Source organism: Arachis hypogaea, chromosome 17 (genome assembly GCF_003086295.3).
Source record: "Arachis hypogaea cultivar Tifrunner chromosome 17, arahy.Tifrunner.gnm2.J5K5, whole genome shotgun sequence".
Taxonomy (NCBI): domain Eukaryota; kingdom Viridiplantae; phylum Streptophyta; class Magnoliopsida; order Fabales; family Fabaceae; genus Arachis; species Arachis hypogaea.
Window position 1 is genome coordinate 20716956 of NC_092052.1, and position 22330 is coordinate 20739285.

Below are 22330 nucleotides of genomic sequence, written 5' to 3' on the forward strand. Positions count from 1 at the left end.
TTTGGAGAATATTTATGTTGTTAAAATCATATTACATATCTCATATACAGTCTATAATTGTCAGAACCAAATCGGTGATCGAAACGGTAATCGAAACAGTTAAGCTACTAGTTCACTTATTTATGGGTTTAACCGATAAATTACTGGTTAAATCGATAGAACTGGTCTCACATAAATAAAAAATATAAAATAATAAAAAACATAAAATTAAAATTTAAAATACATATATTTATTAATATTTTAATATGTAAATATTTAAAATATTTTAATACTTATTTTAATAATTATATAAATTATAATAAAATTATAATAAAACAAAAATATTAACAATAAAAATAAAATATACAATATTATTATTAAAAGATAAAATTAATATTTTATATAACTTAAATTTGACTTAATTAAATTATATATAATATAAATTTTTATTTTATATATATATATGAACAAATATATATAAAAATATTCTTTTTTTAAGTTGCACTAGGTATTCAATATATAAAATTATAAACACATTAAGTAGCAAGAAGAAGATTGACCCAGTAGCTAGTCATGTATAGATATCCTTGAGGTGAAGGTTTGAAACCTTATTTTTGCATTTTTGCAAAATAGCTACCCATTCATCAGCTTACAATTAACTGCGTGTTGATTGGTTCGATTTAGCTACAATTTATACCGGTTTTGACCGGTTCAAACAAGTTTGATCGGTTTTCTATCTTAAATAGTCAAGACATCAAATCCAACTGAATAAAGGTCCAATTCTCTAGTTTTTTTTGTTGAATTGGTCGGTTCGATTCGATTTTTATAATATATATACAGTGTAAATAAAATAAGTATGAATGTATTTCGTTTACACTGTAAAAAAGATAAATAAAATTTTAATTAATTAGATCATGTTTGCAAACACGATATGAAAAGTTGTCAACGAGTTATAACTCAAATGATATAGTTTCTCCATCTTCATCTAGAGATTTTGGGTTCGAGATATGTACAGTTACAATGAAAAAATGATTGTTATATATCGAATAATTTTTTTTAAGATGTTAAATAACCGTGATATAATATTAGTAACTAAATCTAGAATAAAAGAAATGAAAAGTAAATATGCTAAAATTAGTGGGCAATTTCAAATTTAAATTAATGTAGTGTTAATCAAATTTTTAAAAGGTAATCCACTGCAGTCTTACTATACATCCAAATATTATTGTCAACTAAATTTAATTAAGTTGATCCAAATCCAATAAAAACTGCTCACATACGTGCGTGTGAATCACACTTTTTCTTCACGTGAAAAATAGTACTGGAATAAGAAATTGAAAAGTAATTATGCTAAAATTAGTGGGCAATTTCAAATTTAAATTGATGTAGTGTTAATCAAATTTTTAAAAGGCAATCCATTGCAGTCTTGCTATACATTCAAATATTTTTTTTAATCAAATTGGTCCAGATTTAATAAAAACCGCTCACACATGAACGTGCGAATCACACTTCTTCTTGAAGTAAAAAATAGTACTAAAATTTCTTAACTGTGACACACAAAATTTTTAACTTTGACACCGGATTTTTTTAAAATTTCTCAAGGTTCTGTACTTAATATTGCTGTTTTTTTTTTTTTTTACTTCTTCTTATTCTTCTTCTTTCTTTTTTTTTTCTTGTACAGATTTTGTGTTTTTATTTATGAATTACTATTTTTTATTAAAAATTTTTGCGTTTATTGTCAAAAAAGATAAACAAAAAAATAAAAAAATTATAATTCCTTTATTTTATTTTATTTTTAGTTTTTATTCTTTTTATAGAGTGAAAGAAAAAAATTATGAAAATAAGAAGAATGAGTAGGAGGAGAAGGAGTTCTTTAAAAGAAACATAAAACAAAAAAAATATCACTAAAAGTTTTTAGCTGTGGCATAAAAAATTTTTAACTTTGACACCAAAATTTCTTAATTGAAATTTCTCAATGTTCTAAACTTTTACAAGAATTTTTTAACAATAATTTATTTGGCTGCTTCCCATTCTTTTTCTTTCTTCTTCTCTTTTGTTATTTTTATTTTTTTTTTTTTGTATATTTTTTTTGTTTTTCTTCTCTTATTCTTTTTTGAGAAAGAGAAATAATAAAAAAAAAAACAGAATGATGATGATGTTGATTATGTGAAAGAAGAGAAAGGAGGAAGAGAAAAAGACGTTGTAAAAGGAGAGAATGAAAAAGATCAAAAGAAGACGCATAGCGTGTGTGTGCATAGATCTGAGATGCATTATTTCAATTTGGTTGGATTTTGATAAATAAAAAGCTTGGATGAATAGCTTTTCTAAATCTACTACTCTCAACGGTTGACATCTAGAATTAAGGGTGAAATTAATAATCCCTTTTAAATTCAGTAATCCACTAAGTTTAAAAGAGACTTTTCACACATTTGAAAAAGGAATAGTGTTTGCAAAACAAACGTTGATAGTAATACACAGGAAGTTACTAATTTAAAATTTAAAAGTTAGATAGTTATAAACCATTAAATTCAGTTTAAAATAGTAATAAAATATATCGACTTTTACTTTGTAAATAGATCCAAATTACAATATAAATATTTTTCTATTATTTTAAGAAAGTATATTTTTAGACTTATAATTTCACATATTTCGTTTACATTATGTATATATATATCTCGTTTATCGTATAAATATATAATAAAAAAAGTTAAATATATATTTTGTTTGTACTGTAAATAAGATAAATAAAATGATATAAACATAAATACTTTTTAAATTATACATATTGATAAATAAAATATTTAATTTATTTATATATATTAAAAAAAAAGAAATTATAACATGTTGATAATATGTTTGAAAATATATAGTGACAACTAAGTCAAAAGTTTTTGTTTCTATCAAGTCGCATAAAACAAGTTTGATCTTAGGAGGGTTTGACCACTTGAATTATGAGAACCTATTCTAGCTACCATTGATCCTCATTTTTGCAACATTAGATTCTTGAGAAATTGACATGGAGATTCCATTCTAACTCTGTTCTATACCTAGGGGTACACTTGGTGGACTTTTTTTAAATCCTTTTTCTAAATCTTATCGCCTGTCAACATACAAATGGCAGTCCATGAATGTAAGTGCGGAAAGAAAAAATTAATTCACATAATGGCTTAGAAAATTCTAGTTGAAATTAATAGTTATGGATAGATAAATGGAATGCCAATAAATATAATGCTACCCGAATCAAATTCCTTGGAAGTCATGTCAAATTGTCAATTGCCTTGCAAACTTTAGATCATTCTAGTGTTTTGAAAATACATACACATTACACGATTTCTACATATATATATATATATCCTTATTCGACAAGTCAAAGACTAATTCGTTGTGAATCTGAGTTCTATTTAAGAGTTTATCGCTGATCATTGGATTACTGCATATACAAGACAGAATTCAAACCTTAATACTTATTTAAGTGGACGAGTGAGGTGACTACTCGATCAATCTATATATATATTGTTTTTTTGGTATATGAGAGGCGCCAAGGCCTATATATATATTTGTTCTATACTATCTCTTAATTCGACAAGTCAAAGACTAATTTATTATGAATTTGAGCTCCATTTAAGAGTTTGCTGACTATTAAATTGCTGCATATATAAGACAGAATTTAAATCTCGATACTTGTTTAAATAAACGAGTAAAATAACTAATCAACCAATCTAAATTAATTATATAAGACATATTCTCTTTTTTGATTTTTCAGTTTTCGTTGGATTTCCGTATTTAAACACACTTTTTTTTGTCAATACGACATAGAACACACACCTACTCCACTCACGCATCCGTTAAATACTCTTTTTTCATCAAGAAAAATTCGAATCTATGTAGCATTTTTTTTGGACAGCATTTTTAAGAAGCAAATGTATTTGTCATTGGGACAAGCTTCAGCCACATTCAAACACAGGCTAATTTTTTTTGTATGAAAAAAATATTGGTGTTTTTGTTGAAAATGGGAGTATTTGGTGTAATTACAGATGGGTGAATTTTTTGGATGGGAAGCCAACACGTGGGGGGCGTAGTGGACACGTGGCAGCATTCTGGCCAACACATGGGGGCGTGTTGGACACGTGGCAGCTTCTTAGCCAACACGTGGGGGCGTGTTGCAACACGTGGGGGGCGTGTTGAATGATTTCCATACTACTATAATACACTTCAAATATCAATATTCAACCAAAACACCATCTCTCTTTCCATATTAAAAATAATTTCTGTCAAACACACTTTAATAAATGTGAGCTGACAATGAAACTGCATTAATTACAAGAAAACTTTGGCCCATTCTCGAAACTTGAAGGGGAAAAAAGCTCCAAACTTACCATATGGAGGATTCATACTAAGACAAGAGTCCTATGCTTTCGTGTCCAAAAAAAGAAAAAAGAGTCTTATACTTCATCAACAGGCCCAAGGCAGGCTGCACAAAAAGACAAAAATCAATTAAAGAAAATCAAGTAGTCAACTTATTTGTCCGTTTAAATAAATGTCAGGCATGACCAAAAAAAAAAAAAAATAAATGTCAGGAAGTTTTAATCTCACATTGTGTATACAGTAATGCATTGACCAAGATCAACGGTAGACCATTAAATAAAGTTCAGATCAACAATAGACTAATCTTTAATTTATCGAATTAAAGGATACTATGGAATTTTTTTTAACAGATTCATGTATATATACAATGATGTATGAAATAGCATTATCAAATGGAAACGGTATTAAGTATTATCATTTCCTAAAATAGAATCTGTACACAATAAATAAATAAAATAGAGCCTGATTAATTTACAAAAATATTTTTTATTTTTTTATTTTTTATTTTTAAATTAATTTTTAGTTTCATATTTTCAACACTTATGAAATGTTATAGTTTCTCAAAATAGATTTTAATTTAATTAAAGAAAACAATAAAAGTATGTTTTATTTTTTTTTTAAAATGTAATTTTTGTTATGAAAATTAAAATTAAAATTGTTCCTAAATGTAAACTTTTAGATATATTTTTATATAAAAATCAGTATTTTATTTAGATAAAATTTACTATATACAAAGTGATTTTTTAGATAAATAAAATAAATCACAATCAATTTTCATTATTGAAACACTGCAAAATCCTATAATTGATTGAGCATGTGGATTTGGACACTCCTATAAAGCATGACAGGACTGGTGCAAAGGAAAATTTTGAAGGATTACCATGTGTTCATAATACACAGTGGAGGAAAAGAAGGTAATCTTAAAAATCTATTTTTGTATTTAAACTTTATTCCAATAATATATAGATCAGATCTAAATACCTTTAGACGCTTTAATAAAAACTTTATTCTTCGATTGTACGAAGATTCTATGCGTATCCACACCGAGACCAACCTTTGCTGTCATCTCTTTAACCAATGGACATCTGATCTAAATTGAGAAACCTCTTGTAACTCTTTGCACACCATAAAATTTTTCTCTAAGAATTAGGCTCACATACATTATGTGCGTAGATGTAAAGGAATAAAACCCTTGTGTTTTATTCTTATTTCCGTCACATTCCTCTACTCTTGGCATACATATATATAGTATGAGATTTGTTACTGATTTTAAATTTGAATCTCAATTCAAATTTAAATCATATCTTAAAATTCTAAATCTGAATCCTTCAAATTTATATATCGTATCATAACTTAATTTGAAACAGAATCAGTTAGAATCTCATCCAAATTTAGAATGCAAATTTAGAAATAGAATAACTAACTATTCTCAAATCTTATTTAATATTCTCAATTATCATACTATTATTATATTCTTGGTGCTAGCAAAGAATGTAATAATATTCTATTTTGAATTAATATAATTATTTATTTGATCAAATCAAAATAATAATTAAATAATTCTATAGCAAAGGTTAGAACACTCGTTAGTGTGTGACCCCATAGGTTCAATACTAAGCAAGTAGTAAATTAGTCATACTAAATTTATTAATCAAGGTTGGCGTCTAGCAACACTCCTCAATGACCCGATAGTATGAAGTAATATATTTTTACTAAGAACCTCAGAAGAACAAAGTATAATTCCTTCCATCTTTCCAGCTCTTGGTTAACCCTTAGAGTATGGTTTAATTGTCAAACTCTAACTTATTACCATTATTATAATGAACTGTGAATGACCTAAAAAACTCATTTCTTCATTCATTCAATCCCCTTTGCCAAGGTTTTATTCATCTCAGTCATTATAATCATAGAGCTCAAACTCTTTATAGAGAGTTGACGGATTCCTTATTGACTAATCATTAATTCTACAAGTATTTAAATCATATCCAATATCCATTCAACTAGCACCCTAGGGTATTAGGTGTCCGGAATCAAAGTATAATAAATACATTGTTAATTACTATGATAGTCGCAGGTCAAAGGAAACTCTATTACCATTTTCATCTTGAGAATATCCTATTAATAAATATACGGTAATTATAACCATTAGAAATTCTCAAAGTGAGTCAATTCAATGGTCATATCTATATATGCACCATCTATATATATAATTTAATAAATGAGATCTATTAATCTTCATCCAATGAAGACCATTATATATATTTATCTTTTCAGATTATTAATGTCCTTTTTAATAATCCTATGACCAAGAACAATTTAGATTAAATTATAAAAGATTTATCTCTCAATATTATAATCACTATCACAATGATAAATCTCTACATTTAATCAAGGACCTTATTATATTAACATTTTAATATAATAACAATAACAAATTATTTGACACATGATTGATTGGATTGTGGTCATACTCCTTATTCCCAACAATCTCCCACTTGCACAAGAGCCAATCATGATAGATTGGATCTTGGGCATACTATTATCTCAATAATCTCCCACTTGCACTAGAGCCAATCAATCATGTGTATAATTTTTAATGCACATTTGTGTTTATTAAAACTCTTTTGACCTTAAACACCTTAGCTTTTGAGCACATGTGCTTGATCTTTTGCAATATACGTCTAGTGCATAATACACGTTTTTTCAAAACATAAAATCTCCCACTACAATGGTGTATAATTTTATTTTAAGGACAGTCCTTATTGAACATGATTATAAAAAAAATATAAGTAACCATTAGATCTATCTTTATAGAATTATATCATTATATAAATAGGTTACTTTTTCAAAATATTTGTTTGACGATCAAATCCTTTTTATGTCAAGAGAAAAATATATCTTTGTAAATACAAAGTTTTCTCTTGACATTGCACAAATCAAACTTTAGATTGTTTTGAACTTCATCAAGATTTATTTGTTCACCTTATCTTCCTTTGAGAGGGAATCTCTTTTTTCAAAAAAGAGTTCAAACTCTTATCACAAATACTTTGTCTTAAAAAGGTGATAGAAATAATACTCATTATTTTTTTAGGGTAACCAATAAATCTCATTTATTGGACCTAATATCAATTCTATTATTGTGCAATCTCTTAACACATATAAGACATCTCCAAACTCTAATGTTCTTGAGTTTCAGCTTATGCCTTTTTCATATCTCATATGGATAAAAAATTGATTTAGTAAAAAATTTGTTAATTTAGTAATATTTCTAAAATGTAGTCCAAATATTTAACAAAAGATTACTAGTATTTGTGCATTAAGAGAATCTCATTCTCTATTCAATAAAATATCAATTAGATATTAGAGATTTTATTTTAAAATTTTATAATAAAAATACTCAATATCTTTATTATTAGTCTAACCAACCCTTAAGAGCAATTTTGATTCGCATCCTCAATACTCATATTGAGTTTTTCCAAAAAGATCACAAACCTTAATCAAATTAAGGCCAATTATAAATGGTAACAAAATAAATCTTCAAAAATGCTTGCAAGAATAATTCTCGCAAAAATCATTTGCCTAATAGCATTTCAACTTCTAAAGTTGTTTAATTTAAAATATATCGCCCAATAATTCCACTATTTTAAACAAAATTTTTTATAGTCATACTATCTTACTTTGGGAATCATACATCTTCTCAAGATGTTTAATAATAAATAGTGGGTAAATACCTTTGAAATTGGAACTCATGATTGTCAAAAACAACACAAATGGTAGTAAAGCAATATTTCAAATACTTCACAAGTATTGACTATTTCATCACCAATTTTATTGGACAATATTATTTCAATAGGATTATCATATCCATGATAACCCTTTCATACATAAGAACAATTCAAGTATGCCATACGAAAGATGGACATATTTAAAAATTTAAAATATGAAAGTAAATTAAGAAATTTATATCTCTGTCAAAATTATTTAGAATCATGAATGAGTACCTTGGTTGTCAAGTTGTTACTCATACCTATTCCAAATAAATATGATTAAATTGTACCACATACAATTATAATCCCAAATAATTATCTGGTTGTCAAACAATTATTTAACTGAATTATATTTTATACCCCTAGGTTGTCTAGGTTCAAGTATAAAATTAATTCTCCTTATACATCATCATATGCATAAATAAATTCTATCCGTGAGTACAAGTCTCCTGATTGTCAGGTTGTTCCTTGTAAATAAGAGATAAATTTATTTTTGGCAAACTCCTAACTTTTAGGATTTATCTCAATTGTTAGAGAATTTCTACCAGTATTCATGGATTAAATTTTATACTCCTAAGTTGTCTAGGTAAAAATATAAAATTAAATCTCTAATACATCAAATGTATATACTGATTAATATCTTGAAAATAAAACTCCTGGTTGTCAGGCCGCTCTTTATAATCAAGAACATTAGAAAACCTAATTTCTAAAATTATAGTGTTCAAAACACATCAATCAAATCAAAATTTGATTTTTCATGTACTAACGTTTAGCCTTAAAAAATTATCAAATCAAATTTGACCTTTATTTATATATATATATATATATATATATATATAACAAACAAAAGATATTTTGCATCTTATTCCTTTTATTGTGATCAAAATCACAATAAAATTTAATATATAAATAAAATCAAACAAAATATTTGACTATAAATATAACTTTTATATTAAAAGAATGATAATTTAATCATAATTAAATAATTAAAATAAATTAACTATTAATTTTTTAGAAAACCATCTCAATAGAAATAAATACATCACATGCTTAAAAATAATTTGAATTAATCCTATTAATTCATAAACTTTAAGAAAATAGGAATAAAAATTTAAACACAAAAAAGCTAAAGTTCTAATACCACTGAAGGATTATCATATGTTCATAACATGCAGCGGAAGAAAAGAAGGTAATCCTAAAGATCGAGTTAATGCCCAAAATGGTCCCTGAAATATCCAACTCGCTTCAGATTAGTCTTCCATTTTTTAAAATGACCAAATGCATCCCTGACTCTCGGAATCGTGAATCTCCGTTAGTCCAAAAGTTACCAGACGTTATAACACTGCTGATGTGTGCAGTTAAATGCTTAGTTGACAATTTGAAAAGTGACACCGTTTAAGGGGAACAGGGCAAACAATGCCGTTTGCTATCAAAAACACTTTCTTCTCTTCTGCATCATCTCTTCATCTCCTTCAACTCGCAATTGTCGAGCTTCACAAGTGCCCCTCCGTGGCACCCCCGGTTGTGTTCAGTGAATCAAGTTTTGCATGAAGCATCATCATATTCGCACATTGCAGAAGGTGAAAGGTGAGTGTTTAGGTTTTTGTAATCTCTCACTATCACTCTTTTTGATACAAATTTTGAATGCCTGGATGTAATTTATATTAAGATAAATCGCTCCAATGATGTTCAAAACATTATAATGATGGAAAAAGAAAAAAGAATAAAGGAATAAAGGGAGTTATTGGTAAAGTGAAGCGTAAAAAAGATGGGGATTTCAATTCTGTTATTGTGGCTTTTTATTTGAGCAATGCTTTGTATGAATTTAAGTTCAGAGAGGACAAAATTGATGAGACATTGTGCCAAAAATGGATATGTTGATGAGGTTGCAAGCTTCAACGAAGCTATTAACTGTGACTACTACTTCCAGTTTTACTTGGATGACCTTCTATTTTGGGGGTTTATTGGGAAGCTTGAGGAGGATTGTTGGAGTCCTGCTAAGGGAGGGACAAAGTATTACTTTTTTATGCATGTTCAATTTGATGTTCTTTTAATGGAGACCAAGTCATAGAAATGAATGTATTTGGTGATTCAAATGGTGCTATTGATATAAGTAATGATGTTTGATGTTGATCTTGATGTTGATTTAAGTTCACTTATTCAATTACCTGAAATGCAACTGCACTGCATTTTGAGAATAGGATGGATAGATACTTAAAAACTTCTTTGCTGTTCAGGTACTCATCAGCATCTTTCTATGGCTAGTTTGTTGGAAATGAATGGGTAATTTCATATACAATTAACATGAAAAATAAATGATGTCTCATTATATTTTTTTATCAACATCCTATGTCTATTGTGTTACTTGATTATGATTCCAGAAAAGGAGTGTTAATTTAGCAGTAATTCTTTACATTAGACTAGTTTTTGTCATAGCCTCTATCTTCAACATTATTGCAATATTTTATGGTGCCACAACTGCTCTCACGTTTTGCTTCATTATTGTGATTCTTGTTATATTCATAGTCATTGCTATCCCCTTACTCGTGTTTGATGGAGTTATTGGATACGGCTTTAGAATTGAGTTTTAAAACCCTTCTTCCACAAAGAGATATCTTAGGAAGATTCAGCAATTTGTTTGATATAGGAAAATACCATTTCAAATGTTTATTGGCGATCTTGTGTCATTTAGTGCAATTGTCCTGTAGTTACATCAGGAATATGCTAGTATGTAGGACTACAAAATATACACTCTTTCTAGCATTTTGTTCATCACATTTATCGCTGCCATTGTCATAATTGCATTGGTCAATATTGGCCTGACATAAATTCAATTATTTGTGGAAGACCATGAATGGTGGTGGAGGTAAGTTATTTTGCTAATCAAAGTACTTGCTGCTTGTGTAATAGCAGATTGTTAATGAAATAACATTACTTTTTTCATCTGAAGAAGAGAAGGAGAGTCGAAGAAGAGAAGAAAAGTCGAAGAACAGAAGAACGTAGCATACAGTTTGAAGAAGGGAAGACAATTAGGGTTTTATAATTGAAATGGACTAATTTGGGTAATATTAGGCAATTACAGATACCAATTTGAATCAAATTCAACCTTGGCACACATCAGCATACAGCTAGAATGCCCACATGGCAGTTAACGTTCCACATCAGCAATGTTTTGACGGCACTTCTGCGAGGAACTAACGGAGACGCACGTTTCTGAATTTAAGGGATTTAGTTGGTCATTTAAAAAAATCAAGGATTAAATTGAATACCGATTTGAAATTCAGGGACCATTTTGGGCATTTACTCCCTAAAGATCTATTTTTGTGTTTAAAATTTATTCCAATAATATATAGATCAAATCTAAATACCTTTAGACGCTTTAGTAAAAACTTTATTCTTCAATTGTACGAAGACTCTATGCGTATCCACACCGATACCAACCTTTGCTGTCAACTCCTTGACCAATGGACATCTGATCTAAATTGAGAAACCTCTTGCAATTCTTTGCACACCATAAAATTCTTCTCCAAGAATTAGGCTCAGATACATTTATGTGCGTAAAGGTAAAGGAATAAAACCCTTGTGTTTTATTCTTATCTCCGTCACATTCCTCTACTCTTGGCATACATATATATAGTATGAGATTTGTTACTGATTTTAAATTTGATTCTCAATTCAAATTTAAATCATATCTTAAAATTCTAAATCTGAATCCTTCAAATTTATGTATCGTATCATAACTCAATTTGAAACAGAATCAGTTAGAATCTCATCCAAATTTAGAATGCAATTTTAGAAATAGAATAACTAATTATTCTCAAGTCTCATTTAATATTCTCAATTATCATACTATTATTATATTCTTGGTGCTAGCAAAGAATGTAATAATATTCTATTTTGAATTAATATAATTATTTATTTGATCAAATCAAAATAATAATTAAATCATTCTATAGCAAAGGTTAGAACACTCGTTAGTGTGTGACCCCATAGGTTCAATACTAAGCGAGTAGTAAATTAGTCATACTAAATTTACTAATCAAGGTTGGCGTCTAGCAACACTCCTCAACGACTCGATAGTATAAAGTAATATATTTTTACTAAGAAACTCAAAAGAACAAAGTATAATTCCTTCCATCTTTCCAACTCTTGGTTAACCCTTAGAATATGGTTTAATTGTCAAACTCTAACTTGTTACCATTATTATAATGAACTGTGAATGACCTAAGAAACTCATTTCTTCATTCATTCAATCCCCTTGGCTAAGGTTTTATTCATCTCAGCCATTATAATCATAGAGTTCAAACTCTTTACCGAGAGTTAACGGATTCCTTATTGACTAATCATTAATTCTACAAGTATTTAAATCATACCCAATATCCTTCAACTAGAACCCTATGGTATTAGGTGTCCGGAATCAAAGTATAATAAATACATTGTTAATTACTATGAGGAGCAATGCTAGGGAACCAAAAGGGTATTAGCCAAAAACCAGCCAAATACCTTTGGGTGAATCCAAAATCTCTACGAGTTAATATATATGGATGTTTCTTCTGCTAAGTATCAGAATGTTTCTTTTTCATACTAAATGGATGTTCTTTTATATATTTTTCGAATTTTTTTGTATTGCAAATGTAAATGTATCTATTTCTTTAAGAATTTCATATTTTTTTAAATTTTATAGATATTTAATTATTTTTACAAAAATATAATTGAATGTTTCTTTTTTTCATATATTTTTTTATATTTTTTAGATATTTAATTATTTTTGCTAAAATATAATTAGATGTTTCTTTTGTTAAGTATTAGAATTTTTTTATATTAAATGAATATTTTTTTATAATTAATAATGAAAAGTAGCAATTCTTCCCCAAGGGTTGAATATTGTGTTAATCAGTATCTTATAACATTATATAATAGAGGGACAATATGTATAAATCTATTATATATCCTTATTTCTTCAACTTATATTTTTGAAAACACACAACTTTATGAAAACCTATAACTGAATTCTTTCTATGTCCAACTGCTGCATCTTCTATATCAATTTTTTTTTTACTGAATTGTATAGTATCCGAGTTAATAGTTGATGCATGAGCATCTTGTACATTTTTTCTACTTATTTTCTAGTTGATTTTAGTTAGAATTTATTAAGTTTTATCATATTTTAGTGCAAAAATTCTCTTTGGATGCTACTTTGAGTTGTTTTAGTGTTTTTATAATTTCAGGTGAAATTCGTAGCAATTTGGCAGAGTTTGGAATAAAAAGAAAAAGATGTGGAGCTGCCCCCTCTTGGGCGCTAAACGCCAAGCCAGCAAGCCCACAAGTCAGGAACGCCTCTGCCCTCTTTGGACGCTAAACGCTCAATTGGCATTTAGCGCCAGACAATCCGAGTTGAAGGCCCACTCTTGGAGCATATCTAGTTGGATTTAGCCTTTATTAGTTATCTTTTATTTTATTTTTGTAATTTTTATTTACAAACAATATCTTTTAGTTTTAGGATTTAATATTTTATTTTATTTTCAAATCAAATTAGGTTAGATATAAAAGGGAAAAGATTCACCCTTTAGGGGGACTTCGAAATCTTCTCCCTTCCGCACTTTTCAGAACCCTTGTTTTCTCTGTAAGTCATGAGCCACTAAACCTCTTTGGTTAAGGTTAGGAGCTCTATTTATTTCTATAGATTAAGACTATTACTTTTCTATTTTAATTAATGTACTGATTCAATTTCAAGGATTACTTTCATTCTTAATTTTATAAATCTGGGTGGAATGAGAGCATGACCCTTATTCTAGATGCGTTCTTGTAACTCTCGGGAGAGGTCTCTCACCTGGACACAGTTTGAAAGTAAATTCCTCCTAAATTGCTAATTACTTGAACTAATTTGATACGTGACATATAATCTGTTTATCTTTGGGTAATTAGAATTTTTGTGGCCATAAACTAGATTTGAACTTTACCCTCTAATCGGAATTAAGTGACCAAGAGATTGGCGGTTAATGAAGATTAGAGAAGACTACATCACTAAGAGATTAGGGTTTAGTCAATTACAGTTTGCCATAAAATGAATCTTGCATAATTAAAATAGTTGGTAAGAAACCTTTATCCAGAAAAATAAACATCTCCGATACCTTAACTATTTCTCCCATTGATTTCTACACCAAACTCATTATTTGCTTTCTTTTCTCCTGATTTACTATTTAATGCTTTTAAAAACCACAAAACCAACTCTTCTATTCACCTGACTAAGTCAATCAGTTGAGTAAGTCAATCAGTTGACTATTGTCACTCAGTTTCTCAGTCCTCGTGGGATCGACCCTCACTCACCTGAAGTATTACTTGGACGGCCCGATACACTTGCCGGTTCAGTTGTGGATATTCTCAAAATCCGCACCAATAGTCATTGATTCCATATTACCTTTTAATCTTTGAAATAGGTAAATTCACCTTATGCATCATTTTCATACATGCTGAATTTTAAAAAAAAAAAATTAGAGTAACATAAATATTCCTTAACTTAGCTTTAATAAACTTATAGGAGTTTGGATGACCCATAAAATTAGGTAGAAAATAACACAACATAAAATACCTAAAGACATGTTGCATACAATGGGGACAAACGTCAAGCTTTCTATTTTGAAAACTAACCCATAATGACTCTAAACACCTAAAATAAACCATGATAAACAAAACTCAACCATAAACCAACAACATGACATACATTGATAGCAACATCATTGATAGAGTATTTACCACTCTATCCAATTCAAAATATCAGACTATATATAGACTTTCTGCATGAAGAGTAACTAACTTAACAGACACTTTCTCCTCCCAAGTTCTGTGCATCAAGTGCTCCATCCTTACAAAGTGATACCTAAGGTAGCGTTTATTTTGAGGTATTGGGACAGAGATTGGAAGACTGAAACTCAATATTATGTTTGTTGGTCCAAAGATTGATACTAAAATTTCAGTCTCTGTTTCCAAAAATTCAGTATTTTAGTACCTCCAAAAGTGGGGACACATGGGATTGAAATTTTTAGAGATAGAGACGGAAACTTTAATAATATTTTATAACTAAAATACCCCCTTTTAATTAATTAATTCTAACTTTACCCTTTGTGCAAATTAAATTAGATCTTCATTCTTATTTCAATTTCTGTCTCCTATTTTACATCAAACACAATATTGAGACTTATTTCAGTCTCTGTCTCTCAGTGTCAGTCTCTCATTCTTTGTCTCTCTTCCAAATGCTACCTAAGTTTTGACTACAAAAGATCTGTTCTTTCAGCATCATTAGTGAATCTAGTCCTACATTTCATGACCAAAATGATGTTCTCAAGAAAAAGATTAGGATTGTAAGGAACACTTAGTCATATAACTCTAACCTTTCTTTCCCACCATAACTTGTTCTGAGAGTCATGCTTAATAGACCACACTAACACAGATTGTTTATATCCAATCTTTTCAGTTGATATAAATCCAAGACCATTGTAAAGGTGTGTGAGTGAATGATCTGTAAACTTTGCTTCATCTGGGACTTCATTTTGATAAAACAAACCTTTGCTGCAATGAAAACATTGCTATAATTGTAGGTTAGTAAAGTTAGGACCATCCCAGCCAATCCAAAATGCAAATTCATTGACCACAATTGAATTAGGGCCCAACTTCTGAATCGCCGTTTACGCAACACCAGAATGAGACCAATCATTGTCAGATGAGTTATAGAGACTCCATGACATGTTGGAGTCTGAATAGTGTTTCTTGTATACATGAACGATTTGGTACTCCATTGAATCGTTTAAGAAACCAAACACGTAAAGAGAGACTGCATGACAATAATGTTGCGTTGCCTCGTCAGAGACAGTATGAAACTGTCGAATCAATAGATTCCAAATAAGGAGGTTGGAATCCAATCCATCCTAAGAAAAACGTACACAGAGGACATCGTGGCAAGAACCAATAATGGAATATCACCCGAACTGATTTATCAAAAACAGGGAGATTTAATGGAATTTGTTGAGGACAATCAACATTGGTTCTTGTAAACCATATGGAATTTTTTTCCATAGCTGGGTAGCCAACTCCAATAATAACATTCCTATTTTTGTCCTTGGTCTCGAACCAGTTCTGTTTGAGAAACATCGGACTGGAAAGCCTACCGTTCCACCTCTTATTTAAACATCTATATCTCCCCACTGTCTTTGGATCACTCTTGGCAAATATCTTCAATAGGAGATCCTGACCAAGGTAAGGTAACTGAATTTTCTTTGTTGTTGTCCCTTCCATTGTAGACACACATGTTAAAATTCTGGTTGTTATGGTATTATAATCTGGTTGGTTATTTGGTGCTTGGCTGGTGTCTATAGTTTGTGATGTGGTTTTAGTATTGATTCTTCAGGGAAAGGAAATATTTAGATTCATAATAGAATGGGGTGACTTAATGAGCAATAGGTTGTGAAGTACTCTATTTAATGAGCAATAGATTGTGGAGTATGACCAATGTATTGGGTCCACGGTCCTTGGTTTTTTAGATATAATTCTTTTGAATCGCCATTGTAGTGTTTCTATTTTAATCAATCTGACTTGGGTTGTCTTTTGCACATAAGATTATACATGAAAAAAGGAGCCAGATTTGAGTGCCTTCCAGCACAGCTCCCAATGTATATAAAATGTATCTATTTTTTGTCATTTACTGTATTTGCCTAGATAAACTTTTTGCATAGAAATAAAAGTGTTTTTATTCCTACGTCCTGTATAGAATTACACTGCAGATATTTGATAAAGTAAATATATGTTATTTTAATTATGTAGGTCTTTTATACATAGTTAAAATCGATGATACACTTTTTACCATGTATAATATATACCCCATGTAAGGACAAAAAAGTACACAGCCTATAAGAACAGCACAGTGACTTAAACATCTCTACCAATTTGTTGTCAACTTATCCACTTTATTAACTATACTACTTCCAATGGCATTTGTTCTCATCTTTTATATTTCACCACTTGGGACCAACAACGAAAAAAATATTACCCTGGTTTGGCACCAAATTGCTAACCTTGATTACTGTATCTTCTTTTATCTACCCATTTTAGTATTTATCTCCCTTCTAGGTTAACAAAGTCTACCATACCAATTTCATATCAGGCTTATTTGAGACTCCCAACATAGTGATAATGCTTATGGATGGTCATTTTCTATTTGGTGTATATGCAATACATATATATTCAATGAACTATTCATGAGAGAGTATTAGCTAGAGATCTTTTGATAGAAACATGACTATCTTATTCATATTTAACTATTCTAACAAAAATTTATTTTTCATATAATGCTCTACCTATTTGAAAAATAAGGCAGATGTATGTTTCAAACATAGATTGAACGAATTGGATTTGATTGTGCCATCCAACCAAAGCTTTCTTAAATTATTTATTAGATACTATATACCATTTGCACGCATCACCGAATGGATTATAGAGTTAGATTGATTTTTGTTTATTTTAAACTTCTGAAATTGTACTTTTAACAGGTCTCTAAAAAGTCATACATTGTGTCTCTCATCCAACAAACTCCTTGCATATCACCTTTTGCAGCATCGAGCCATACATAGACTGATCACTCATTATGAATTCTATTTCAAATCTGACTTATACTGATTAATATGATATGTATGCCATCATTGACTAATTCAGATTTTATTAAGCATTGAATAATTGCTACTTTGAAGAAATTTCTTCTGCTAGGTAGTACACCATTCCAATGGTGCTTGGATTGGCGTTCCACACTATATAATTTCTTCAATAACGTGTTATGCTCACCTTATATATTGTCAATGTGATTAGATTTTTGGTATTTTATCTGAACCTAAAAATTAAACTTGACCCTCTTCATCCAAAGTGTAACACAAATAAAGAATTTCTCTTATTATGTTAAATAGGAAATACTTAATGAATTTTGATTTCATTGCAACACCGAATAATTACTGTTTTGAAGTAAATTCCTTTATCAGAAAGTCCACCTCTCCACTGAAATCTTTTTAATGGTTTATTGTATATATGTTTCATCGAGAACCATATTTATTAAAAAACATGAGATGTGTTGCTCTACTTTATTCTGAAAGGTTACATGAATTTATTCCTTTTTATATGTGTCAATTAGAATGTATACTCTTTATGCAAAGTGCTTCTGACATTGAATCATTACTCTTAGGATGAAACATGGGATCTCTTTGACTACTAACATTTTGATGGCATTGCTGCATAATTACTACTTTTAAGAAAAATCTCAAAACATGGGATAAAATCATCCCATGCAACCTCTTAAGTTTTTAATATATATAATCTACATAGATACACATCTCCTTAATCATGTGACCTGTGAACCTCCTTTATTAACACTAATATCATGGCACTTTATCTAATCTAATTAAGATCTAATATAGCAAATTGGAAATTTGATTTGACATGACACCTGAACATGACATGTTCTTCAATTTTATCTATACTATAATATTAACATTAAATATTAACGAATATGGTGATCCATAGATCATACAGTCTCATAATTGGATATCATTGAGGCTCAATTTCTTAAATAGGGTAATCCTATTGTCATCCTTCTTAGATTTAAGACTTTCTTAATAAATATTTTTATTGAACCTGAAAATTACACTTGACTTTATTCATTCATTCATTGGATATCGATTTTTGAAAAATTACTCATATTATGAAACATAGGAAATCCTTAATGAATTCTGATTTTGTAGCAGCACTGAGTAATTAATGTTACGAAGTGTTTCTAAAATTTGATTATATTTGAATCATTGTTAGAGAGAGAAATTCTCAATAATGGTGAAGCTATATGTTAAAATCTTTATGTGTGTATACTTGATTGCATATATCCAAAAAGCATCTCTTATTGTGTCTTTGATGTTTTGCTATTTTGGTTTAAAAGTTCATACTTTCGTATAGATATGTGTTAAGAGCCTACTTGAAATTAGAATATCTTCCTATAAGGTTAACCATTTAAGATTGCACTAGTTTTTTGAAAAATTACTCATATTATGAAACATAGGAATCCTTACTGAATTCTGATTTTGTGGCAGCATCGAGTAATTACTATTTGAAGTAACTCCCTTCATCAATAATTCCAACCCTCCAATGTGGTTTCTTTTTATATTACAATACACGTATTTTCTCGATAACTATAATTATCGAAACATATGAGATGCGTTCCTCCTTTCTATACTAAAATGTTTGAGGACTTTCTTTCGATCTATAAGTGTCAATTAGAATGTACAAACTTTAAGCAAGATAGTCATAATGAGCTATTGTAATTAGAATGAAAATATTGTATCTCTAAATAGGAAATAAAGCCATCCAATGGAACCTCTTTTAGATTTTCAGTATATACAACCCAATCAGACACAAGAAATTTCGATAGGAAGAAATTATCATTGATATTTGATATTTTATATATATTACCGAAAAAAAATTAAAAAAAAATATGAATAATAAATAACTTTTCAAGAAATTAAAAAATATGACAAAAAATAATAAAATGATTTTTTAAAAAATAAAATATTATTTTGATTTCTAACATTTAGACTAAATTCTAATTTAGTATCTAGCGTTTTAAATGCCCTACTTCAACTTTAAAAGATTTTGAATTTCTTATTTCATTCTCAAAAATTTTTAAATATATTTAATATTATCTTATAATTAAATTTAAAATAAACAATTAACATATTAAAGAATTAATAACGTTTAATTTTGATACATAAGTAAAATTGATTCATTAATAATTACTAATATAAAAAATTTTCTGAGTCTAGAGTGTTAATAATTGATCAACAGGATTTGATTTTTTTTTACATGTTACATAGATTTTTTTTTATGAATAATAGACTTATCATTGTAATTTATTTTATAGTGAGAGTACATAAAGAGTACATAGTATATAAGATGTAATAATTCAACAAATATTTTTTAAAAGAGATTTTTTATTCTCTTCGACAATGAGAAGAACTCATTTTTCTCCCTCTCTTAATTCCTTCTGATTTCATTTTTCTCCCTCAAAATAAAAAAAAATAATCTAGATAACAAATTTTGTAAGCAGCTATCTTCTCTCTCCTCTTTACCTTCATTCTCGAAAAGATTCTCGAAAAGATTTACCTTCGTCAAGAAGCATGACTCGCTGTCCACATTGTGTGAAAAACCGCGCAACATGCGTTCAAGGATGCAAGTACCGGAGGCATTTTCTGGCAAACTCCAAGAAATACTAACATCTACTAACGGACTGGGCTTTTGAAATTGTTAGAAAAGGAATGCGTTAATGCCCATCAGAGTGTGTATAGGAAACATTTCTCTACACTGCTCTGGACGGCACGACAGTGGACCGCTTGGTTCTTCTTAGAATTGAAGTAACAAAAGTCTAAAGTCGAAGAGGAGCTGTATCACATTCGTCTCGAGACAAAGGAGGAGCGCAAAGAGAAGCGCGGAAACTACGAAAACAGGCACGCTAAGAACCAGATCCCTACACAGCGAGCCTAAAGAAGGTGAAGAAAAGAAATGGAGCTGCGGATGACGCATTCTTTTAGGTTTTTTTTAATTTTTGATTCAAATATTTTTTTTGTTTGATTCAATTGTACAATACTAAAATCAGAGTTGTATAATCAGCGTGACAAATTTTTTTTATTCAATTAAAACTCAGAAGTTGTGAATAAAAAAATGTTACTTAGATTATTTTTTTATTAATAATAGTTTTATCATTGTAATTATTTTTTTTGGATAAAGTGAGTTTTTCTCATTGTTGAAAAGAATGAAAAATCCCCTTTAAAAAATATTTGTTGAGTTATTACATCGTATATACCATGTACTCTTTATGTACTCTCACTAAAAAATAATTACAATGATAAGCTTATTATTGATAAAAAAAACTAATCTAGGTAACATCAAGCTGTGATGTTGATGGTTTGATGAACCAAAAGGGATTACGAGAGAGAGAAATGAGTTCTTCTCATTATTAAAGAGAATGAAAAATTCCTTTAGAAAATATTTGTTGAGTTATTATACCTTATATACTATGTAATCTTTATGTACTCTCACTAAAAAATAATTATAATAATAAGCCTATTATTGATAAAAAAAAGTAATCTATGTAACATTACAAAAAGGAAATTGACAAGAAAATATATTATAAAAAATTTTGGTTATGTTTTTCTAACACACAGAAAAAGATATGATTTAATAATAACGTTGTTACTTCTACGTTAGTTATTCTATTAACTATTTGTATCAAATGTAATGATGGAAGGATATTGAACCAGTTTAAAATTTCTGGGACAAAAATAAAATATTTTAAATATTAAAAACTAAATTAAAACTTATTTCAAACGTTAAAAACTAAAATAATATTTTATAATTTTTTTTACTAATAAACGAATTTTATATTTGACATAATGTATATTTGATTCGAATTGTGGGATTATTTAAATAAATATAAAAAATAAAATAAAATTTAGAAATGATATCATGAGATAAACGAGACGGATGTTTTAATATACACATCTGGTCCAAATATTAATTATCTACCCGGCCCATTACCCCTAATTACTTGTGGATATTTTTATCGATCTAAATGCAAACTTACAGGTATTTTAAAGACTTGCATCCGCCATGTTCTACACCTCAAATTAAATTCCTTCTATCTAAAATATAATTTATCTTATGAAAATAAAATACAAAATACTAAAAAAACATGTTAAGTTTTAAATATAATTAAAGTCATCATATTACAAATTTTAAATACAACAACAACAAAGCCTTGTTCCACTAAGTGAGGTCGGCTATATGAATCAAATGACGCCATTGTGCTCGGTCATGTATCATGTTTACAGAGAGACCGTTTACATGTAGATCTCGTTTGACCACCTCATGGATGGTCTTCTTAGGTCTTCCTCTGCCTTTCGCCCCTTGTCCATCTTCCATCTCATCCACTCTCCTGACTGAATATTCTATCGGTCTTCTTCTCACATGTCCAAACCACCTAAGACGTGATTCAATCATCTTTTACGCTTGCAGTACATAGTCGGTCCCAAATCCGGATAAAGGAGGAGGGTACTTAAACATTATTGTTTTTCTAAGTTAAAGCCTCTGCATATAAGACACAGTTCTCTAAGTTAAAAAAATTTATTTATTGTGAATTGTAT